Here is a 26,056-nt window from a genome sequence, read left to right as displayed (position 1 = left end):
CAGAACATTCGTTCAAACTTATCTGTGCTGAGTTTCCCAAAAACATTGAAGTTGATCAACAATTGACAAAAATTCGATTGACAATTAGCATACAGTTAGGATTGGTGGTATGGTTCTGTTCTGGGCAAGAACACCCTGCGCATCCATGCAGCCTATCATGGATAAGAGCAGGGAGAGCAGCAATAACCCCCTTAGGGTAAACCAAACAGAACCAACATGAATGTATTGCAGATATCATTAGGTCAACATTTTAAAGTACAACATAATTCAAGTTTTTATTCTGATTCAAGGGGAACTAACGCTACGCTTAATATTTAGAAGAATATTTCACCACAGAAAATGAACACAGTGTTAATCCTAATCCATACGACCCTAGTTGATGAATCAATATCTTCTGAATCGAAACAATAGGTGTGTATGAGTATATAACTATATACCTATAAACCATCGCTTCCGGCGAACTTTCAGTTGAACGCCTGCACGTTGTGAAGCAAGTGTCCCTTTAAATTAAAGCATGCCAGCCTGCTGTCACTGCTTAAAGTCGGAATGAAACAGAAGTTGTGGTAGTCTTGTCTTCGCTATTGTGATGTACATCCAAGTGAACAATGCAACAAAAATTATTTTGATTAAAGATTATGGGGGCACATGAGGGTACATTAAAAAAATGATGATGTGCACGGATATATCATTTATAATAAATACTGCAATATTCCTTAAAACATGGTAAATTTTGATTTCATGGTGACTTTAATGTCAGGTCAACAACCCATATATTATTATTATTATTGTATACATTAAGAGTATGAACACAGTGTAGGCTGTAATTAAGTTTATTGGTCTGTCGATGTAGTCATACACGCAAATCCTTTGTTCAGTCTGGTTTGGTGCTTACCTACAGTGTTTTTATTGCTGTGTTTGTGTGTTGGGATGGGAGTAGCATGTTGTGACAGTGATCAGGTGCTCTTGTGTTGTCTGGCTGCTTTTTTGTGGTTGGGTTTTTCCGTGACCCTCCTCCCGACAGTATACACGCATGCACTAACACACACTCTGCCCCAGGGACAGGCCCAGGTGAGAGTGTGCCACAATGACGTATATCTTTAGAACTCCTTTTGAGTCTGTGTAAGAAGTGAAGAAGAAGCATTTTTTACCTCAACCGGACAAACCATCAACAAAGCTTAGCGATAGTTAGTTTATGAAGTGCAAACTTATGTGCACACTTCATTTGAATGATGTTCTTTTGGTTTAAAGTGAGGGTGTCAAATTCATCTCAACACCAGCTCTTCTGGAGCTAATAAAGTCCTGAATTAATGTATGCTGCTTGGGAATTGGGGAATATTATTTCAAACAATCATATTTCAAAAAATAATATTGACAAGAAAAAAAGAGAATGTTCTTTGTTGTATTACTTTAGTTGCTTTCATTATCCATCTGAAACCGAAATTTAAAGTCAGTGTGAAATCAGAATTGGCAATTCTTTATGGAGTACTTCTACATTTATCATAAATGATTTATCTGTGCACATCTTTTTTTCATTTTCTTTTCATGTGCCCTCATAATCTTTAAACAAAATCAAGTCCCGCACTACATTTTTTCTTGTTCAAGAAGCTTTTTTACTCAGATATAAATAATTACAATAGGGAAGAAAAGACTATTGGAACTTCTGTTTCATGCCTGACTTTAACACAAAATTGGGCCTAAAAGCAACTTTATAATGTATTAGACCTCGGTCAAACTCTGACAGCATTGATTCAGTAGTATTGTCATATCTAACAATCATCCCCTGAAGACTTTTGCAAAAAAAATCCAGTTACCTATCCATATTGACATCAATGTTGTAGACAACATATTTTAAAGTGGGACGATATGACGATACTCGGTTACTAACGTAACCTCGGTACTCTCTAGAGAGGGAACGAGTATTGCGTAAGTTTAGCTTACGCTACGGGAAAGATTCATCTTCTCGAGATATTGAAGCCAAAAAAGTATCCTTAATTTTGTATTCATTGTCAAAACAGCAGTGCAGCAGCTAGCAGACCTAGAGCAGGCCATCTCGCGTGCTCATTGGCTGCCCTGCGGGCAACTGCTGCAGCCTACCAGTGAGCCCGGCGTGACGTCACGCCCAATGAAGGGCGCACGCGCCTTCATAGCGTCACAGCCCGCAGAATGAGAGTGGCTTAGCGTATAAAAGTAGGGGCTGCAGGCTGACTTCCCTGGTTTTTCATTGACTGAAGCGAAGTCGCTCGAGCACGGCCGGTTACGCAATACTCGTTCCCTCTCTAGAGAGAACCGAGGTTACGTTAGTAACCGAGTATCGTTCTCTTATGAGAGGTTCTCTCGTATTCCGTAAGTTTAGCTTACGCTACGGGAACACTTTGTCAACGCCGTGCGCGCCAAGCATCCACCATGAGACCCCGAACTTTCAGGGGAACCCCATAAGTGGAAAAAATAAGGTGGCCAGCCACGCGGGTCATCACTTGTACATAAGCACACATAGGGAATACAGAGCAGCGCGCCGTCTGTATAGGCACATGGCATATACCCTACTAGTGCAGCTCAACCAGGAGAGCTGAGTCACGTGAGAGTGATCTGAGCAGGAAGATCTGGGCAGAATACACCTCTCCTTCAATCTGACAAAAGCTTAGCCTGCAAGGCAGGAACTTCTAGGTTATAAAACCTGACAAAGGTAGACGGAAAGCTCCAGCCCGCTGCTACACATATGTCATGGATAGAAATCCCACTGGACCACGCCCACGACGAGGCCACGCCTCTCGTGGAATGAGCCCTGATGCCCAGAGGGCGTTGCACACCTTTTGACGCGTAAGCAGCTGCTATAGCGTCCACTATCCATCTGGACAGGCTCTGTTTCGAGGAGGCGAGACTCTTGGTGCGCCCACCAAACTAAACAAAAAGCTGTTCTGAACGCCTGAAGGAGGCGGAGCTTGTAATGTAAAATCTCAGCGCCCTGACAGGGCAGAGGACATTCACCTCACTTTCGCTGTCAGATGCTGGCAGAGCTGACAGCGAAATAACTTGCGCTCTGAATGGAGTGCCCACTAGGAACATAGCCATGTCTAGGTCTGAGGATGACTTTAGAGTCATTCGGCCCCAACTCAAGACACGACGCGCTGACGGACAGCGCATGCAGGTCCCCCACACGTTTTACTGACGACAGTGCAGTCAGAAAGACGGTTTCCAGTGATAGATATTTCAACCCCACGGAGTCTAGTGGTTCAAATGGAAAGGCTTTCAGGGCCTCGAGGACCAATAAAAGATCCCACATAGGAACAGACGGGGGGCGCGGCGGGTTCATCCTTCTAGCTCCTCTCAGGAAGCGGATGACCATCTCATGTCTTCCCAGTGACTGGCCGTTCGCAGAACGCTGCCACGGCCGCCACGTATACTTTGAGCGTGGATGGGGACCTCCCCTTATCCAACAGCTCTTGTAGGAAGGTGAGCAGATGCGCCACCCCGCATGTCCGTGGGTCAAGTCCTCTGTCGGTGCACCATCCGGAGAACACCGACCATTTAGACGTGTAGAGCCTTCTCGTGGAAGGAGCTATAGGCTGCATGATCGTGTTCATCACTCCTTCTGGCAGGGCAACGAGTACCCGTTGATCAACCATGCATGCAGAGACCAGCGCTCTGGATGGGCATGCCATCGATACCAGCGAACGCAGTTGCATCTGAGACCAAATAAGGAGGCGTTCCGTCAGATTGCAGAGATTTCTGGATCTGACACCGCCCTGACGGTTTACATAGGACACCACAGACATGTTGTCCGAGGGGAAAATAACATGTCCTGTATGAACGAGAGGAAGTGCTTCAGCGCGTTCTCGACCGTTATCATTTTCAGACAGTTTATGTGAAAACACTTCTCTTGGTCTGACCACTGGCCGAAGACTGGTCTGCCCTCGAACAGCGCGCCCCAACCCGAGTTGGGCGCGTCTGTCGAATGACTTTCCGATAAGAGATGGTTCCCATCATCACTCCCTGCTGGTACCAGTCGGCTACTAACCAGGGCTGCAGAGCCGCTATCCAGGTCTGAGTCACTCTGATTTTCTGGCCGCCAGAAACCCAGGCTTGGCGGGACGAGCGAGCATTCAACCAGCGTTGGATAGGGCGCATGCGCAGTAGGCCCAGCTGAAGCACCGCTGCAGCTGATGCCATACAGCCCAACATCCTTTGAAATGTTTTCAAAGGGAGAAAGCTGCCCTTCTGGAAAGATGCGGCTAGGTGGCGAACACGGCGCGCACGCTGTGTCGATAAATTAGCCGTTATGGTCACCAATCCAGTTCTATTCCTGAAAAGGAAATTGACTGGCAGGGCAGTAATGAGCTCTTGGTCCAGTTGACCGTGATACCCAAGCTTTCCAAGTGACTGAGAAGCACTGTTCCATGAGATAGCAGTTCTGTCTCTGACTGTGCCAATATCAGCCAATCGTCCAGATAGTTCATTATACGTAGCCCCTGACTTCTCAGGGGGGTGAGCGCCGCGTCCATGCACTTCGTAAATGTACGGGGTGCTAGGGACAGGCCGAACGGCAGGACGGTGTATTGATATGTGACCCGTCACAGAAACCAGGGACACAAGTCGGCAGCACAACTTTCGAGCAAAATGAGAAAGAAGAGTTTTTTTTTCAAAATTGGTGATTTTCAATTTTTTGGAGAATCTGTTAATTGAAATCACGAAGAAGCCTCTCCATGTTTGAGATAGCAGTATTGGTATATTTAAAAGCTTACATTTTGAGGTTGAAATCGGCTTGTTTTCGGAGATTCTAACATGCAGTAGGGGCGTGGCGTGTCATTGTCTGTGTGTATTTCCATACTGAATAACCCGGCGCTTTTGCCCCCGCCCTCCAAGTCAACCACATGGCTACTTATTATGCTGTGCTCTGGCCAGCTCTCTCTGATATCAAAATTCAATGAAGATGGATGCCGCAAAGATTGTCGCAGACGAGATGAACCGTCTGGCAGTTACACCGAAAATGTTTTCGCCGCACTTCGTGGGCTCGGGAAACTGAACCGGAGGTATGGGCGCAGCGCGCTCGCCCTCAGTGCTTCAATACGGCGGCTCGGCTCGCTGACAGCGGTGGCTGGCTGTTTCATATGTGACGGAGAATCGAAATAGAGGATGCAGTTAAGACCTTTGCTGCTGCGATGAAGGCCTGCCGTGCGTGTTTCTGAAATGTAAGTTAAGCTTCATTTGCTCTTTAGTCGTTATTTAAGATGCTGAACCTGCTGATGATATAATGTGCTTGCGGACATTTCATTTGTGTGTGTATACGCACATAAGAAAGTGGTGTAAAGAGATTTGCAACAGTAATTTGAGGAGGTGAAATGTGATTATTTGGAAAATTGCAGAAATGACTGCTTAAAGAAAAATGCCAGCAGGCATTTGCCTCCTACATAAACTTTAATATTGTTGACATTTTGGGCACACGAGCGTTGCGTACTATTTGCGCTATATGTAGGCCTATGGCTTATTGGTCTTTGTTTGTTGTTGTTGGTTTTGCGTTATATGTATATGGCATATTGGTCTTTGTGTGTTGTTGCTGGTTTTGCGTTATACTGTATGTATATGGCATATTGGCCTTTGTGTGTTGTTGCTGGTTTTGCGTTATATGCAGGCTATATGGCATATTGGTCTTTGTGTGTTGTTGCTGGTTTTGCGTTATATGTATATGGCATATTGGTCTTTATGTGTTGTTGCTGGTTTCGCGTTATATGCAGGCTATATGGCATTATTGGTCTTTGTGTGTTGTTGCTGGTACGTTGCAAATAGAGGGGCAGCACAATTGTTTTTCGCCTAGTGCGGCAGAAGTGCACTCATTCGAAGTGTAAAAAAAGCTGTAAAGCACATGGAGGAGCTTTACAGGGGGTATGGCTTATCTAAATGAGATGTAAATGAGCCCTATTGTCACCCCCAGCAGCAGAGACAGGTGAGAACTGCACAATCTTTAGCTCGTTTTCTCCTCTTTGAGCTTTTTTAAGTGCCTACTTTAAAATGGCCACAACTTCTCCAAATATTATCAGATTTCCACATGTTACACATCGTTGGAAAGCTTGGATATTACACTCTCAGAATCTATGAATAACTCAAAATGCCCCAGAACCGACTTGTGTCCCTAGTTTCCGTGACTGGTCACATATACCTGACCGTCGAAGGCGGATCTCAAAAATGACCTGTGACGGGGTATTATCTGAATTTGAAAATAGGCATCCTTAAGATCTAGAGAAATAAACCAGTCCCTCGGGCGAAAGTGCGCCCGAGGGACTGGGGACGCTGAAGTAGGTGTGCTACTTCCGCATTCACTATCGTCGCGGTCCGGGCTTGAAAGCACGGGGGACGGTGAATGAATTGAAGTGTATAGCCCTGCTTTATTGTGCTCAGCACTAGGGGTGGGAATCTTAAGGCACTTAACGATCCGATCCGATTCCGATTTTGGGAGTAACGATTCGATTCCCAAAACGATTCTAACATACATTTTTTGTAACTATTAATCCTGCTGTGCAAATACATGAACTTTACATTTTAACCAAAATTGGAGTTACTATCCTTTTTGTTTATAGTATTGCCATATTAAAAATGATTATGAAGATTTATTTCAATACTTTTATTTTATTAACAAAGTTATATTCAGGATTAACAAGCTCTGAATGAAACATGGTAAGCCATACAATTGCAAAGAACAATCATTAAGAATAAACAGTTCTCAATTTACAACTAAGTGTGACAATTTTTCAGTTTCTTAAGAACATTTTAACAAAAAGTTGTCTTTAAAGCAAAAAAAGTTTACTTTGGTTAGAGCCACACACAAAAAAAAAAATTCTTTAAACATAGGCTAATGTAGAAGAAAAAACGTCAGGGGACAAATTAAATACAAACTTCAATATTCAACATCTAGGCCTACCATAGTTTATCTTATATTATACTTTTAAGTTTTTGTGTAGGAACAGCAGTTGGTCCACATGTTCAGAAGTAAGTGTGCTTCGCTGTGCTGTAACAATATCTCCTGCAGTGGAGAAGACTCTCTCTGCAGAGACACTGGTTGCAGGGATGCATAAGTATCTCTTTGCCATTTTGGAGAGCAAAGGAAATGACACCTTGTTGACATGCCACCAGTTGAGGGGGTCCTCTGTTAGAGGGAGTGGTGGGGTACTGGAATATCTGGTCATCTCCTCTTCAACCAAGGCACAGGCTGACTGATGATGATGTGGTGTATCTGAAGCATCAGAGAAGGTCTGTCCCAGCAGACTGTGAAGCAGAGATGAAGCTCTTCCTTTTGAAGTAGTAGGACAGTCATCCTGCAACTCTGTGACTTCAGGATGTGGGCTCACTGAGAATTTGGCTTTCACTGTGCTGTCTTCTAGATTGACATGCTCTTTTGCCCCATATTCCTGCTTTTAAGCAATTACAAGAAAATGAAATAAACACAGAGTGTAGATCAGAAATAACTGTTCCAGTAATTAATTGAGGTAATGTAATCCACACAGTATACATTATTTGTACACACTGATAAATATTTAAATATTTAGAGAAATTAGAGGGATTAATTTAATAAATTTAAGACATGAAATCATTACACAAATAAGCCTTAATAATATTAAGACAGTAATATTGCACTCTGTAATAATGTCACATGCTAAAACTTTTTGTCATTAATGATAACAGATATTGTGTACAAATAATTACCTCTTGTAATGATGAAGCTTCAGTAATCCTCTCTTTTTTCTTTGGAAAGAAAAGGCAGTGCCTTAAAGCGCGGGTCAAGAGAAGCACATTTGTTAAGAAGGCTAGTCTCCTGCTCAGTGGTGTACCTTTTGCTGAGGTCCTCACATATGACCCTCTTTATCTCCCTGATCATCACTGATTTCTCCTCAGCGTTTTCTTTCATGTCCTGGATAAGTTTAGCATGCAATGGGGCAATTAAACACGCTGTGGGGCTGGTCTCCTCTGACATTAGAAGGGTGGCATCTTTCATAGGCTTGCTAGCGTTTATTACATCCTCAGCGCATGAAATATCGGATTCCGTGAGAGTGAAAATTTCAGCCGCGCCTTTTCTCACCTCCTGTGATAGTAACGCAGCACAGACAGCCGGCTGTTGTTCAAGAAATCTTTCAAGCATCTCGTATGCGCTGTTCCATCTAGTGATGACGTCTGATTTCAGTTTGTGACACGGAAGATTAAGTTGTTTTTGCTTCTCCTTCAACTGATGGTTTGCAATTGTGCTGCGGTGGAAAAAAGTCACGATCCGCCTCACCCTCCCTAACAACCTTGACACTGACGGCAACTTTAGCGCTCGCTGAGAAGCCAAATTCAGTGTGTGTGCATAACATCTCACATGTGAAAACTTGCCGAGCTGTGCTGCAACGACCATGTTAGAGGCATTGTCACTCACCAAAACTAAGTCTTTGTCCAGAATTTTCCATTCGTTTGAAACATTGTGCAGTAGTTCAGCAATATTCGCCCCTGTGTGACTTTCGCTTATAGCACGTGTTTGCAGAACACAAGCCGCAAGCTTCCACTCATCTGTAATGTAGTGTGCCGTAATAGTGACATACGATTCTGTTGTAATTGAGGTCCATGCATCGCATGCTATTGCCACTCTGTCCGTATTACTTAGGGATTCTAAGATGTGATCTTTACACTCACTGTAGAGTGCGGGGACCGCTGTCTCACTAAAATAACGACGTGAGGGCAAACTGTATCGTGGCTCAAGTACCTGTAACATCGTGCGAAATCCTTGGTTATCCACAACGGAGTAAGGGCGCAAATCTTTGGCAATAAAACCCGCCACTGACCGGGTAATTCGTTTCGCCTTGACAGAATTCGGTGGAAGCTTTGCTACTTGCTCGAGGGTTCTTTGACTGTAACCGGGAGTGTTCGTGATTGGAACAGAATGCTGTTTCTCCAGCTCTGAGTGGAACCTCGTAATATGTTTCTTCATATTAGTCGTGTTGCCGAAATATTTGAATTTGATGCCACAGACTTTGCACACAGTATGGCTTTTATCAACGATACCTTTTTCGCTGTCTTCAGAAAATCCAAAATGTTGCCACACAGTCGATTTCAAATTTGATGGAGCAGGTCGTAGTTTGTCTATTTTATCTTAAGCGAAAATTCACCAGCATACAAACGTTCATCTATCAACGGGTTTTTCTGTTTGGCCAGTGACCACGCGCGCATAGTGGTGAAGTGGCAGTTTGAATTGAACACAGAATCGATTCTGAATTTTTGAGAATCGATTCTGAATCGTTAGTTAATGAATCGCGATGCATCGATGCATCGAGCTTTTCTCCCACCCCTACTCAGCACCCATTCTGAAATCCCTGGGATAGTCTCCCACGCAGCTATGTGAGCCGCTAGGGGGCGAATGGCCTCCGGGTTCAGATCGCCGCCATTTGCGGCCTTTTGAAACTGAACTGGAGCCGAAAGCGCGGCGCGGGCGCTCTCGGTTCTGGGCAATGGCTGCTCGCTGAAAACCGAAACCGGCTGATTTATGTGAGATGTCCCAATCATAAGGGATGGGGAACATTCTTTTTCACTTTTTGACGCCCGAGCCGCGCTCCGGACGGAAAAGCTTCCTGTAAGCGTGAGTGCGTGTGCGCGGGCACGAGACTTACAAGTGTATTTGACACCCCGATCATAATGGACGGGGAGCGTCTTATTAATGCCCAGCGTTTTGTGATAACACTTAAACGCGCGGGTGGAGCCCGGGGGGAGGTTTGTGTTAGCAAGCGTGAACGCTCTCTGGCGGGCAAGAGACTTACATTCATAACCTGCTTTTTTGATCGTGTAACAGAGCGGGCAGATAGTGGGCACAGACCTGTGGACACATTTCTTACATTCAACACTCGAGCGGCTTTTCTGCGCTTTATGAGAGTGTGCTCTGTGAGTGACACGAGATTTGAAGTGCTTGTGTGTAGGGGTGAACACTGGGGCGTGGGCACTTTAACTACACTTAAAACACTGACGGCGTGAGCCGGACCAGACATTATACTCTTTTTGAGATTTCTCTGGGTCGCCGTGAAAACGGCGTTTGTGTGCAGGCGAGAGGGTGAACAAACCGGCTCGTTGGCTGCTAAATGAACCACTGCAGTAGCCTGTTTGAAGGGGACTGACAGGGAAATAAACTTTGACGGCGGTCCGGCCACAGCGGGACACGTGAGTCTTTTCGGAGGCGATGTGTCTGTTAGTAAGCGTGAGCGCTCGTGAGAGGGCACGTAACTTACTTAACCTGACATGTATGAGGCTGTTCTGGCCGTGAGACAGAGCAGGCAGAAAATAGGCGTGAGCACAGAGTTGTGGGCACGTTTCCTTCATCTAGCACTCGAGCGGCATTTGCCAGCTTTATGAGAGTGGGCTCTGCGGAAGACACGGGGGGTATCGTGTTTGTGTGTAAGGGTGAACACCGAGATGTGGACACCTTTTCTACACTCAAGACACCAACGGCGTGAGCCGGATAACCAGACATTATACTCACTTGAGATTTCTCTGGGTCGCCGCGAGAACGGCGGATGTGTGCAGGTGAGCGGGTTGCATTACCGGCTCATTGGCTGCCAAGTACACCGCTGCAGTAGCCTTATCTAAGGGGACTGACAGGGCGAGACATTTCGACGGCGGCGCGCAAGCCCGTCCGGGTCATGCAGAGAGCTTGAGAGGGCTCTGCATGATGCGCGAATGGGGACGCGAGGGCGGGGTAGCTCTCTTGTAACATAAAGAGAGCTAGCCACGTGCTCGTTGGTCACACAGAACTGTATAAAAATTTCTGCTCTTACCATGCATCCAGTACGTCACGTATGTTGATGCCCGTCCAGGTCAAGCAGAGAGCTCTGCATGACGCGCGAACGGCGACGCGAGGCTGGGGTAGCTCTCTTGTAACGTAAAGAGAGCTAGCCGCGTGCTCGTTGGTCGAGCAGAACTGGGAACAGTGTTTGTATGAGGGCGCCCGCACAAGTATTGGGCACGGGACCTACATGTGACACAGATGATGCCTGTCCGGGTCATGCAGATAGCTCGAGAGGGCTCTGCATGACGCGCGAAACGGGTGCACGAGGGCGGGGAAACTCTCTTGTAACGTAAAGAGAGCTAGCCGCGCGGCGCTGTGGTTAAAGAGTTCGATTCGAGCCCGCAGGGTCGACATTTTCCGTGCTCGCATTCTCCATCGAAGGGCGAGGCTGCGTGTTCCTGGCCCAGGCAGAGAGCGCAGATGGGCGGTCTCCAACGCTGAGCGGCTCTGCACGAGCCATAGGAAGTGCGAGACATCTTGAAAAAGACGTCTCGCTGCTCTTTTAGGAAGTGTAGAACACAGAATACAGAGATAAAAGGATATGTCGCCGGATAACGTAGCTCGCACGGATGGCTGAAGGTGGCGAAGACGGCCGGCTTCCTCAGTGCTGTCCTAAGCTGGCTGTTTCGCTTGTTCAACGGCGGCGGTGGCTTCTCTCAGATCCAGCGATGCGAAGAGCTCGCTGAAGAGACGAAAAATCAGGGAAGTCAGCCTACAGCCCCTACTTTTATACGCTAAGCCACGCCCATTCTGGCGGGCTGTGACGCTATGAAGGCGCGGGCGCCCTTCATTGGGCGTGACGTCACGCCGGGCTCACTGGTAGGCTGCAGCAGTTGCCCGCAGGGCAGCCAATGAGCACGCGAGATGGCCTGCTCTAGGTCTGCTAGCTGCTGGACTGCGTTGACAATGAATACAAAATTAAGGATAATTTTTTGGCTTCAATATCTCGAGAAGATGAATCTTTCCCGTAGCGTAAGCTAAACTTACGCAATACTAGAGAACCTCTCGTAAGAGAACTGGGTTTTGCTGGAACAAATACTTAAAGATTCAGTTTTAGGTGAAAAGTGTGAGTTCATGAAATGTGTGCGAGTGGCAAAATGCTTAAATGAAACATTTCTTGAAGCATGAAACAAAACAAATTGTATCAAGTTTACTTGACTTGCTTTAGCTAAATAGTATAATGAATATAATAGAGTAATAATATTAACATTTCACATTATGTGTGTGAAAGGAGAATGTATGTGTGTGAGAGTAGAAGAATGAATTTTGGCTTGTACCGCCCCTCATATTAACATATAATATTGATACTGTCATGATTATGTACTTTCAGTCTTCATTTCGTTCACCTTTTGTCATTTAATTAATAGATCTCCTGTTTCAAATCTCTTTGGATTCTAAGACCACGACAGATACAGTTTTTTTAACATATATTTCTAAATTTTCCCTTAAATGATACCATGGTCTGGACTGAACTCCTTCACGGCCATATTCATCCAGCGGGCCACATGTTCGACAGCCCTGTTTTAAGGTTACTTGAACTTGATTAACACTTTTGCTTTAAACCACTTAAATGCTTTGCCCCATAGACTTCCATTGGAACATTCTTTTAATGCAACACTTCTCCAGCCTATCAATATCTATAGCTGCCCAATTTTACCTCTAGTGATTGTCCAGATTGTTAAGTTTTGCAGATATTCACGCGAAGTGAACATGGCTTAAAACTTGTGAAATTACTTGAATCCTTATTGATGCTACGTATACCAACACTGATCTTGTTTTTTATCTGCACAGCGTGAATACAAAAAATACTGATATGTGAAAATATCCAAAAATTGTGCTTCTACATCAGCGTCACCTCCAGTCTGCAGCCTTGCGACACTAGTGTGAACTGCTGAGTTACTGTGTTTCTTTAGCATCACTGTGTTATCATCATTCAGTGCCATCAACGTGTTCCCATAAATGTTACAGCAAAAATGCTAAATTAATTCTGTCATCATTTACTCACCCTCATGTCAGACACAAACTACTTCATGGTGCTTTTCTTAGAGCTTTACAATCCTGATCCCCATGGCCTGTACTGTTCTTTAACCTTTCTCAATTAGTGTTCCTCAGAAACAAGAAAGCCATGCAAGTTTGGAACAATGACAGGCGGCTATTCCTTTAAGACATGATATATAGATTAAAGGGGACCTATTATGACCTTTTTCAAAGTCTTGATTTTGTTTTTGGGGTCTACTAGAATTGGTTTTGTGCTTGAATGTTCAAAAAAACCACATTAATTTTCAAATGTTTAACATTGTTGCAGCACCTTTCTTCCCAGTCTGTCCGTAATGGTCTGTTTAATTCTGATCTCTAAAGCCCTATTCGAACTGGATTAGACTGGAGGTGGAGTAAAGTAATTATGACTAGAGCTTGTCAGTGATTTTAGTCCCGTCCGAATGTGCCATCTCAGTAATCATTACGGACAATGTCAGTAAAGATTACGGCGACTTTTACCTTCTGTAAAAAGGTCCGTAAAAATGACCACAGGTGATTTTAATCCCGTGCGAATAGACCCACTGTAAATATGTACTTAAATATTTAGTCATATAATCCCTTTAACTGTCTGCTCAACCAAATGGTTGAGCACATTTTGAGTCACTATATTTTATTGAGAGGATTACCTAACTTAACTCAAACTGATTGAGCCATCTCTACCATCTGGTTGAGGTATGTTATCCCAAAGAAATCCACTAGATGTCACAGTGTCAATCCACAGCACTTGTCACAACACTTCTTCTAACATGGATGTCAGATACAAATAAATCACCCCAGCCAGGTGTACTGTTTCTGGTGAAAATTTGCAAGCTAAGCAATTATTTTTATTTTTTTTACATATTACACTGTAAGAGCCCTAACTTTACAAAATTATGTTAATTGGTGCCATGAAAAAACTTAAGTATGTTTTTAATATTATTTCAAAAACATGCTCAACCAAACGGTTGATTTGGCCCATAACGGTTAACTGTCACCCCCCTTTTTGAGAATGGACATTACAATGCACTATAAAAACGTAAGTTTGGTCTTGTTGTAAAGAAAACACTCAGCAGATTATTGCTGAAGTAAAAGCACTTCAAAAAATAAAAGTATGAAAAAGTTATGGGTTTTAAATTTACATTAAATCAAATATACTGTACTTAATATTTTTTTATACAAAATATATATTTTACAAAATATTTTTTACTATAAAATTACTATAAAATCAAAGCCATATATCTAACCAAGTTGTGTTCCAAATTTCAAGTTGATATCACAAAAATTGAAGTTCCCATGAGATTTTGTTTAGGCGTAATACCAAAAATGACATAAATTCAATTGAATTTAACGCTGTAACAAATTAATAAATTTGCCAAATATCCAAATGGCGGGGTTCCAAATATCCAAATATCACTTCTGTCACAAAATATGGAACCTTGAGACTTAGACCTTTCTGACAATGTGTTTTGTCAAGATTAGAAAAGGTTTTGATCATAAATTATGATGGGCAATGAAAAAGTATGGCAAAGTATGTGTATGAATTCCGGTACCATTTTTTACCATTAAGTGACATCTCAACCATTTGGTAGAGGCCGATATTTTAAAAATTATGGGATGTGTTGAAAAAAAAAATACATTGAGTGTGGTTACTAGCGACATAAGGAGATAAGAAATGCAAACAAAAAAAATTGGTAACACTTTAACGGTCTACTGAAAGTCTACTACAGTCCACTAATACTCTAATTACAGTTAGTTGACATGTAGTTGAAAAGTTACTTATAGTTAGTAGAATGTCTAAAATGACTATCAAAATAAAGTTTAACCAAAAAATTTCCATCAAGCACTTTTTTCTTGGTGCGGACTTTGTTTATAAGTACTTTTCCGCGGCTTTTCAGGTATGGAGGCGCTTGAAAAAGCATTCAGTAGGCGGTGGGATGTCAAGTCTGTGGCAAAACTCTGCATACCATTCAGAACAAAAAGAAGGTTGAAAGCACTTGTTGGAGGCATACAATTTCTTTTAGCTTTAGGTAAGTGCCTATTACCAAAATAATCCAATCAGAATTTAATTAATAAATTGTTCGATGGGACCTAACTTTTATATACAGGTTTTAAAGATTCTATGTGTTTGCGCACATGATAGCAGGATGCAAAGTAATACGCACGTGAAGACAGGCAGGTGACGGCAGTGCCCTCCCACTTCAAAAACGCTAGTTTTACTGAGATTTCTTATCCTGTGTGAATTGGCCATTAAAATTGCATTACTCCATCTACCCTTGTAAAACTAATCCCATCCAAATAGGGCTTTAGTAGCACCTGTTTCAGAAAAGCACAATGTGCTCTGATTGGTCAGCTGAACCAGTGTGCTGTAATTGGTCAACTGCTTCAAGGTTGTTTTGGAGATGTCACCCTTACCATAACTACGAGTTTAAACACAACTCTTACACAACTCAAGCAGGCCTCGCTCTATCATTTGTGTATGCCTTATGTGTATCCGTATGGAATAATTTAAATGAGGAATACTGTGACGTCTACTACGTTCCTGAATGAAAACTCAAGACTACACTGGAGGCGTTTCAGGGAGTTCAGAAACAGTGCTTACTGATATAGAGAAAATCTCGCTTTGGAGTGGACCTTTTTATGTTCAAACAGCAACTATAGTCTTTCGCACAGGAAGAACCTTTTCATAGTTCCTAGAACTATTTGCAGAAGAATCCCGGATGTCGGCGTGTTCGCACCGCAGGAACTAGGAACGATTTTAGTTCTAGAAACTCTTTTGGAGGAACTAATTTAGCTTCTACTTCAGAGTAAGGTCTAAACCAGCACTATAGGAACTACCAGTGATGTTAGTGTTTGCGGATTAGCCAAACGCACGCGAAACACCAGCACCCGCCATTTAAAAAAAAAAGACATGTAAACACACAGATTATAGCCTATATATTTACTCCAGAAACTAATTCTACGAACATGGAAAACAGTGATAGATGGGCCTCTCAACCTTTACGCTGAGGAGAATATCCAACGCAGCTTTGAGGAGACCAAGCGAAGCATGATCATGTATTTCTGCTCAGCTAGCAACACTGAATATCAACACTTTAAAACTCCATAGAACTCGTCCGTGTGATGAATATGAATGTGCTGGTTATTCTTTGAGTGCTTTTAATGAATGTTAGGTGCATTTTAAAATTCTTCTCATTGGAAAAGAAGACCATGAAATGTGCTTTAGACACCTTTCCCAAATGATAATGATACCTTCCAGATGAAAAACAGAGAGGAAAGAATTTGTGCGGCACAGGATATAATTGCTACTTTCTAATCACTGAGAAAAGACTTTGGACAATTTTTCAAGACTACTGCTACTTTGAGAGTTGGGGGACGTAATGTTACATTTATTCCAGTAAAAGGGACAATCTAATGAAGAATGCTTGGAATTAAATTCCATCCCAAAGAAAGAAAGAAAGAAAGAAAAAAAGATAGAAAGAGAGAAAGAAAGAAAGAAAGAAAGAAAGAAAGAAAGAAAATAGGAAAGAAAGATTCTCACTATCATCGTGTGAACACTTATTCTCATTACTGCAATATTATTAATAATATAAAAATCATCCTGTCTGGACACAATCAACAGCATAAATTAAGATTAGGGTCACACTTTAGATTAGGGTCGAGTTCTCACTATTAACTAACTATTAACTATGACTTTTGCCTCAATAAACTCCTAATTGCTGCTTATTAATAGTTAGTAAGGTAGTTTTTAAGTTTAGGTAATGGGTAGGATTTGGGATGTAGAATATGGTCATGCAGAATAAAGCATTAATATATATGTGCTTTCATAAATACTAATAAACAGCCAACATCCTAGTAATATGCATGCTAACAAGCAATTAGTGCAAAAATGCCACCTATAAAGGCTTAATTCAAATTATTAAATAATAAAAAATAATAATAAAAAAATGAAAAGCTTTTTTATGGGGGGTTACTGTCAAGTAATTCTGAATTGGATAATAAGAATTTGCAGGGAAAATGTCCTTATATTACTATAATAAAATTATTTTTTATAATGGAAATGTCCATGTCTTAAGATTAGGCTTAATTTTCTTAATTTTGGTGTAAAATATACTTTGGCAATTCAATTCAGAACTGTAACCGAATGTCATGAAAACTGATGTTGGTTTCAGTTTTTTGATTGTTGTTGCACTTAAATAGTTTTGGTTTTTTCCCCCATTCCTAACCTATTTGAAAACATAGAAAATGTCCCCTAGACCCACCCGCCATAAAGCTCAGTGATGGTAATTCAATTATTTCTTGTTTACAATAATGTGGTGGCCTTGGGTTCCTCTTAAGCAGCTTGTATTTGTGCAAACCCTGTCTCTTCTCATGTGTTTTTTGGAATCTCATATCCAAGGGATCCCAGCTGCCCTGTATAACATCGAGGATGTTCAATCATACAGAAGCATTTGAGAGCAACAAATACTCAGGAATGTGTGAATTCAAAGGATGTGGAACACCTCGCTCCGATGAGAGAGAAACCGTAACAGCGAAAGTGCGAGTAGGGATGAAGGCTGCATATAAATGTGGCTTTCTAGAGCTGGGCCTCTCTGGGAATTTGCCACAGCTCTGTGTGAGGAAATGTAGTGACCACAGTATATGTGTGTGTGTGAGAGGGAGAGATATTTTTTTTAAAGGGTGTGATTCTTCTAGAATGCTTGCTAAAAGCAAATGAAGTGCCACTTGTGCTAATAAAGACAGGACAGCATTGCCTCACAAACAGCCATTTGATGTCTGTCTCACATCAGATGTCTCGAATTAGGCACCATTTAAACACCCTCAGGCTTGCATTTGGCTGACTGTGTTAAACAGGACATTGATTGGTTGATGTTTCAGTCAGAGGTCATATCAGTGAAATTGCATGTCCAAACACTCCTCCCTGGATAAACTCCAGAATCACAGAGGGTGGCTGCATTTATCTCAGAGGAATGTGGGATTACCCATAGCGTGTCTCTACCTGTGCTAAGATCAAGAAACCTTTTTTAAATACAGGTAGAAGGCATTGGGTTTTATTAATGGTTCTAGAATGTCTGCATTTGCCAATGCAGAACTAAACTGCTCAGACAGTGTTCACTGTATCGCTAATCAACAGTAGCCCTACGCTAAAGAAAGGATGTTTAGCTCAACTGTGAAACTGCAGATGTGATGATGGTGAAAGCTTTGAAACAAAGACAGTATACTTTAGATTGTCTTTCTATTGTGTTTTAGCTATACTTGCTGGTTAAACACAGGCACATTTGATTTTACTCTGCTCTAAACCACTAGATCAGTGTTTGACAATGGAAATTTGGCAACGCACAGTTGATTCTGTGCTAATTTGATCTAACATTAAGTGGGTTTTTTATGTTATAGATGTAACATATGAGAATGAATGAAATTAGCTAATATTTTGAGAAAAATAACTTTTTAATGATTTTCAGTTTTTCAATAATATGTAAAAGTATGGAATTTGGGGTAAAATATATATTTAAAATAGATATGATTATAACAGCTTTATTTGTTGCCATTTGTTGATATGACATTGTTAGCTTCAGATGGTCAATATAATTTATTATTTAGTTTAGCCTTAGAGATAATCAACATAAACTGCCCGATACGACTGACCGAATACGTTGGTTCTCCGTCTACTTGTCGCTGCAGGGGTGAACCCGGGAGGAAGGATTCTTAGACACCAAACATCGCAACACTCTCTGCAAGTCTTGGTTGGCTCTCTCGGTTTAGCCATTGCTTTGAGGATGATAACCCAAAGACAGACTGACCGTCGCTCCCAGTAATGTACAAAACTCCTGCCAAAATTTGTACACAAATTGGGGCCCCCTGTCGGAAACCATGTCCATCGGGAGGCCATGTAAGCGAAAGACGTGATCTTTCACGTAGGACCGTAGTTCCTCCGACACAAACAATCGACTCGGTGGGCAACCGGGCGGAAGTGTTACCCCTTTTAAGGCTGTGTTGACTCTTAACTTTATCTCCCATGTGAGCGTGGAGACAATGTGTCTCTCAGGTAAAATGCATTTGGGAGTGGACAGGCGTTCGATCAAAAATGTGAGGCAAAGCATCGGGACAAAGCAACCTCTGAAGTACTCGTCTGACGTGCTGAACGTGTTCCTGGAGAGAAGATGAACATATTAATATTTCATCCAGGTAGACATATATGAACTTTTCAACCATATCTCTCAGCACGTCATTGAAGAGTGCCTGAAAAACCGAGGTACTTTGTGGGCACATTTGACAAATTCACAGAATCCTCCTGCAAAACAGAACCAGACACAGACGAACAAGCAAACATTAGACAAGATGCATAACAGGGAGTGCTCCAAGCCGAAACAGAATTGTGGCCCCAGTCAACCTTGGGACTGTGCTTTAGCAGCCAAGGATGACCGAGGACTTTTGGAACCAGAGGAGAGTCCAGGAGAAGAAACAAATGTGATGAGAGTGGTGGTGAGAGATATGCTGGAAAGTTCTTGACCATTGAGTGCGTTAACCGAAATCTTGTTTGTGGGCGATGTGATGGGAATCTGGAGTTTACGAGCTAAGGTTAAGTTCATAAAATTACCTTCCGCTCCCGAGTCCAGTAAAGCTTGGCAGTGGTGTGACCGGGTTGCCCATCGCAGTCTTACCGGGAGGAGAGTTGAAGATGAGGTCCTTTCCATGGAGATCCCGTCCGACAGTAGCCTCAAACTTACTACCGGGCCCGATCTATTACTGGACAGGTATTCAGGAAGTGACCAGCTCCTTCACAGTAAAGGCACAGTCCCTTGGATCTCCGTCCTTCTCTCTCCTCCCAGGAAAGCCGAGCTCTACCCACCTGCATGGCCTCGTGATCGAAGATGGGGCTGACCGTAACGCTGCCGCTGGCTTGAGGACTCTCGAAACTCCCGGGGACCAAGGTCATATTAGCTGCTCCAGGCAATATAGACGAGAGTCTACCCATAGAGCCAACTCAATCAGTCCATCTAAGCTCTTGGGAAGATCAAGATGTATATCTCCTTCTGGATATGGTCAGCCAACCCATGCAGGAACATGTCCCACTGCGCTTCCTCGTTCCAGTGGCCCTCTGCAGCAAGAGTACGAAACTCAATAGAGATGTCGGAGACAGGACTGTTACCGTGGCGACGATCCGCGAATTGCCGGACCACCTCTCGTCCCACGACCGAACGGTCAAACACTATCTTCATCTCCTCAGAAAGTGCCTGGAATGAGGAACAGCACTGATGTTGGTTCTCCCACACCGCCATTCCCTATAGAGCCGCATGCCTTGACAACAGCGTCACCAAAAAAGCCACCTTGGACTTGATTCAGTATTGACTATTTGTGGCAGGAGAGAAAAAAATATTGAGCATTTGGTCAAAAATGCTCTACAAAATTTAGGCTCACCCGAATATGCCTCCGGAGTAGGCAAATGTGGCTCCGGTTTACGGCTGGGTGCTGGAATAGTTGGGGGAACAGGCGGTTGGGGTGGCACAGTGGGACCCGCTAGTTGTTGTAGCTGCTGGGGTGAGTTCGGAAACACCTGCACGACCAGTAACGTCCAGGTTCTCTTCCTGTTGATCCATACGAGCGATGCTTTGGGAAAGGAACTCACTCAAATCAGGTGTACTCGCTGAATCCATGATGGTCAGATTGTTCAGTCATGCCCAGTAAGACAGAGGATTCAATTGCGAGTGTAACAAAGGAGTTTATTGATAACAAAGTGAGAGTAGCCATAATGGGTCGGATGAAGAAAGGTGCCGGGAATTAATTTAAATACTTTCCTCCCATAAATGCTGCATCTGAAAGGGAAACTCCTACAAATGCATATGCAATAAGGTCATCTGCAAAAATAACAGTCCACACCTTTTCAGAGCAATTTTTTCCACTAGTTGCCTTTAGTAAATCTTGACATTATTTTTTTTTTAACGCCAAAATAGGGTTTGCGCTGGTGCAAGCTGTTAGAAAATCTGGCCCTAAAATTGCTATAGAAAAGCCATATGTCTAACCAAGCTGTGTTCCAAATTTAAAATGGATATCACAAAAACTGAAGTTCCCATGAGATTTTGTTTCGGTGCCATATCAAAAACTCCTTTCACAAATTAATACATGTATGTCACAATATCACTTCTATCACACAACAGTGGCCAAATATGGAACATTGAATCTCAGACCTTTCCAACAATATTTACAACTAAAATATTTGAATATAAAATAGTGCAGTACATTTTGTACACTGTGAAACATGACACTGCCCACTAGGGGAGGAGCCTAGGTTTTAAAGTACCTTTCCATGGTAATACACTGGCTGCGTTCCAAACCGCATACTCAATGAGTAGGTACTTAATTTCAATGAGTACTTACTTAACGAGCGCTAAAAGAGTAGGTACTTTATAGCCAAATCTCGTTGAGTATGAATGCGACCCGGACATCATCCGCCATGTTGACGTTATCATGTGACCTACGACGCGTTATCACAAGCGCAACAACTTAAAAGATGACACGTTTAATTCATCTATCTGAAAATATCTTGATATTGATGAAACTTGCTCATTTTGTGGTATTGTTGAAGAAACAGCTGCCAATTTGTTTTGTGAATACATTTAGGGTTGGTTTAAGTTGTTATATTTTAAACCCTACTAATGTGACCCACAGTTCCTTATAACGATTGTTAGAAACCCCAAAATCGTCATCTCTTGAATATGTTGTTAATTTCTTTATTGTATACCCAAAAAGTTTCTCCTTTAAGTTTTCCTCTTTTCATGATGAATTTACCTCTCGTTTCATCCCTCAGACTTATAACAACAAAACAATTTTTTTAATGTAGGGCCTATTATGAAGAACTATTTAAAGATATTTAGCCTTGTTATTGTTCTTTTTTCCTGTGTATATATCATATTATGATGTACACAAACCAATAATCCTTATGTTTTCTGTTTTGTCATTATGATTGTTCATTGTTAGAAACAACTATGGTATCTTTCTATGATCTTTATGTAATAAGTTTAAATTATATGAGCGACAGGTGCACTAACACTTCATAACATCAGTAACTCGACAGCACAACCTAGAACAGTTTTCCTCGGCGTTTGTAATGTCTGCATAAGGAGACGGGCCGCTGCTCGAAGATCTCCTGTGGAGAAAACTGTTGATTTTATACTCGAAAAATGTAAGTATCGCTCCTTAAAGATTAATATATTACCTCAGAATGAATTGCATTGTTAGCCCACCCCAAAACTTAAACAAAATAATATTAAATGCTAACCAATACTTAATTATATTATTTTTTTATATACTAAGAATGATATAATTTAATAAAACAAGCAAAATGTAATTTTTGTCATATGAGTTATGCATGAATACATCTCAATTGTCAGTCAAGCAATGAATTAATGTATACATTAAATAAATATATTTTATATACTGACAACAATAAGAAACATGAATAAATGAGTAAAAGAACAAATAAAAGTAACCATCACACAATAAACAAATGCATATACAATTCAACAACACATGAAACAAATCTTTATTCAAACTACAAGCATGTATTTACAGGCGCTGAACCCCACATACTGCCATCTCAACACAGCGGTTCCCATTCTGCGGCTTTACTCTGATGAATTCACCAGAGGTGACCATGCCTTCGTGCCGGTTCTGCGCTGCGCTTCACAATCTGAGGCGATAAGGGCAGATGGAGAGATGGAGCGTCTCATCCATGGCACCGTTTCCAGGATTCAGCTCTGGGCTCCTCATCCTCAGTGCTCACACCAGTCTGAATAAAAACACGATTAGTTACTTTAAATAGATTTGTTTATTTACCTTATTTACAGCACATGTGTCTAATGTCAACACTGTTGACAACAGTGAATTAACGTTATCCTATAATAATGCCACACATACATCACTCAGATGTCTTTTTCATGTTGTGATGTGCTCATCTGCAATATGTCAATACTTACAATATTTTCCTTTCAGATGTAAATAGACATTTTAAATAAGCGTGTTTAAGATGTTATGTAAATCCACTTTAGAGACGTTACGTGTGCTTAGAGCTCGCCTGTTAGCTAGCTATACAAAACATGTTTTTACAGCAAAATCACAACTATACTATACTGTCTAACTACTTTACACCATCAACAGTTAAAACATCTACTCTATAGTAGTTTAACACATAAGGAACCGTGTTTACTCACATTTGAAAACCCCCGGCGTCGCAATCTCCGTGATGTTTGATAATGACGTATGCTCTCGCGTGGCCTCCTGGGATAGAAGAGTACGCATCGGACAGCACTCAAAAATCGGGCCGGAAGCAGTAAGCCATCCGGGAACTTCTCGCCTACTCTTTTATGAATACTGATGTTTCGAACGTACTGCTTCCTTCACGTACTGTTTTCGCCTACTATATAGTAGGTAAGTAGGCATATTCGAACGCACTTAAGTCCGAATCTCGCGATAATTAGTACGTCACCCAGGTAATTCTCGCCTACTCTTTTGGATTCATACATACTTTTTTGCTCGCCTACTCTTTTTCCCATACTATATAGTAGGGAAGTATGCGGTTTGGAACGCAGCCAATGTCTGATTTCCATTTCCATTTCAACTACTGTAGTGTATTCTTTGAAAAATCCTGAAAAGTGAAGCCAAAGTGTGTCGATCGCCCCCAAGTGGCAGGATGCAGTGTAGGCCAGTATAGGCCTGCCCCCTCTCCATGTAATCTAATGGGACGTGAGACAAACTAAACAATCAAATAACACTTCAAATAAATTCTAAACCATGTTCAAGTGTTCATTTTTTAAATATGTTTGGTTTTAGTCAGTTATTTGATGCTATAAAAACAGTGATAAGTAATAATGCTGAGATTGACAGCTTCTCTGAGCGAAGTAGTCACTGAGGCACCAACATACTTTTTTTTCGAGATCTTTGGGAGATTTGAGCTTTAACTTCATTTCTACATTTCCATAACTGTTTATTTCCCACCGACAAAATTAGTTGTTCTGCAGTAAACTGTTCTAACCGATTCTGCTGGAGTGTGGGCATTAGAGTGTGGGCCATATTTGGGCATTGGCGGCTTCACTTTTCTACAATGGAAGAGAGGGAAGGTGTGTCATTCATCTTTTTTTACAGTTTATGGGTCAAACAATGTTGTTTGCAGCCAGATGGGGAAATTACAGCATTTACCAGGAGGGGCAAATAGGGCTAGTCTAACCAGCAAAATCTTGACTCTTTTTCTCCAATAGTATTGGGTTCCAAACATTTTAACATTTATTTCAGATTTATAGTTCTTAAAGAGATTACTAATAGCTCTGCAAGAGGAAAGGAATGGGTTTGATGTGACTCCTGCATTAATAGCTCACATTTAAAGCTTTGAGATCTAGGATGTTCTGGTACTAAGCATCTATTGTTCCCTTTTCACTTCCCTGAGCTTGTTTGTGTGTGTTCAAAGTCCTAAATTTGAGATGAAAATGATGATGAATGTCTAACTTAAGGTGTTTTTGTGTTCACGTTAAACGTGAAAAATGACTTGTACGTGTATATGTGTGTATATCTGGAGAGTTTGGTCAGACTCCATTAACCAATGCTTGGTTTGCAGGTACATTGACAATGCTATGAATCAAAGCACATAAGCCTGGGGACTGTGTGTGTGTGTGTGTGTGTGTGTGTGTGTGTGTGTGTGTGTGTGTGTGTGTGTGTGTGTGTGTGTGTGTGTGTGTGTGTGTGTGTGTGTGTGTGTGTGTGTGTGTGTGTGTGTGTGTGTGTGTGTGTGTGTGTGTGTGTGTGTGTGTGTGTGTGTGTGTGTGTGTGTGAAGAGAGATGGCAGTGCTTGTTGAAATATTCCGCCGCCGGCTGGTGTAATTACAGTTCATGCAAACCCCCTTTATAGAGAATAGCTGTGATTTCTCACCATTTAACCTATTATTTTATTTCCATTCAATTGCACACCTTTAAAATTCTCACTGTAAAAAAAAAATATATCATGATTTTAATGGTAAAAACCGTACTATATAGCTACAATGAAGAATAACTGTAATAGAGCTAACCATGCAATTAATGTAATTTTACAGTATACGATTACATTTACAGTTTTGGAAGGGAAAAAGAACAAGTCATTATATCATTTACAGTGAAAAACCATAAATTGACATTCCCAGAATTCTCTGCGTGACACTTCACATTTGATGTATTTTTGTTGAAATAAATACAAACAAAATTTCACATTATGAAAATAATTGTTTTTCTCCAAAACAAGTTGGCCACAATTAGTGGCACGCTTTTATTAAATACTTTTTGCAATCTCCTTTGGCCAAGATAACAGCTCTGAGTTTTCTCCTATAATGCCTGAATGATCTGGAGAGATTCTGTATGAAGGAATGGTCTCTGATCTCTTGTCAGGTGTTCTCCAGATTCCCAGCTCCATGTTGGTGCTTCTTCTCTTCAGTTCACTCCACTCATCAGGTCAGGGAACTGGGACGGTCATGGCAGAAGCTTCATTTTGTGCTCCGTAACACATTTTAGTGTTGATTTTGATGTTTGTTCTGGATCGTTGTGATGATTGAAGATCCAACCAGGGCCCATTATAAGATTTCTAGCAGAAGCCGTTAGGTTATGATTTTTTATCTGTTGATATTTGATAGAATCCACGATGCCATGTATCTGAACAAGATGTCCAGGACCTCCGGCAGAAAAATATGCCCACAACATTAAAGATCCAACGGTATATTAAATTGTACACATGGGGTACTACTTTTTTCCCTTGTGTGCACCAAACCCATCTAGCATGTTTGCTGCAAAAAAGTTATTTTTTTAGTTTCATCTGACCACAGAACCCTGTGCCGTTGGTAGATCCAGTCGTGTCTGACAACTGAATTTGCTGGAGTTTTTCTTTTGGATGAGCGAGGAGGATTTTTCTTGAAACCCTCCCCCAAACAACATGTGGCGGTAAGGGGTTGTTTGATTTTTTTTTACCTTTTTTTTTTTACCCCAAGACTCAAGTAATCTTTGCAATTCTCCATCTGTGATCCTTGAAGAGTCTTTGGCCACTCAAACTATCCTCCTCACCGTGCATTTAGACAATATAGACACATGTTCTCTTCCTGGCAGATTCGTAACATCTTCAGTTGATTGGAACTTCTTTGTTATTGCCCTGATGGTCAAAATTTCTTACAGCCACTTCCTATTTTGTGATGCTCAACAATCTTTTAATATCTTTTAATGCACATCAGAACTATATTCTTTGGTATT

At 41.8% G+C, this 26,056-nt stretch overlaps 1 long non-coding RNA gene across 2 annotated transcripts in view; it reads right to left on the bottom strand.

The window, feature by feature from the left end:
* Positions 1–23,410, bottom strand: part of LOC143757271 (uncharacterized) — a 158,403-nt gene extending 134,993 nt beyond the window's left edge. Inside the window, exons 1-2 of one of the 2 annotated variants that reach the window (XR_013210466.1) lie at positions 23,011–23,410; positions 22,331–22,589 (exon numbers count right to left, since the gene is read on the bottom strand). This is a non-coding gene — a long non-coding RNA (uncharacterized LOC143757271). Of the gene's footprint in view, positions 1–22,314; positions 22,590–23,010 lie in introns of those variants that run through there. The other variant, XR_013210467.1, reaches the window with a different exon arrangement.
* Between the last annotated feature and the right edge of the window lie 2,646 nt (positions 23,411–26,056).

Source organism: Siphateles boraxobius, unplaced genomic scaffold (genome assembly GCF_051911475.1).
Source record: "Siphateles boraxobius isolate OS27281-9 unplaced genomic scaffold, OSU_SipBor_1 30, whole genome shotgun sequence".
Taxonomy (NCBI): domain Eukaryota; kingdom Metazoa; phylum Chordata; class Actinopteri; order Cypriniformes; family Leuciscidae; genus Siphateles; species Siphateles boraxobius.
The sequence above is the reverse complement of the archived record's forward strand: the minus strand, read 5'-3'. Positions and strand labels throughout refer to the sequence as shown.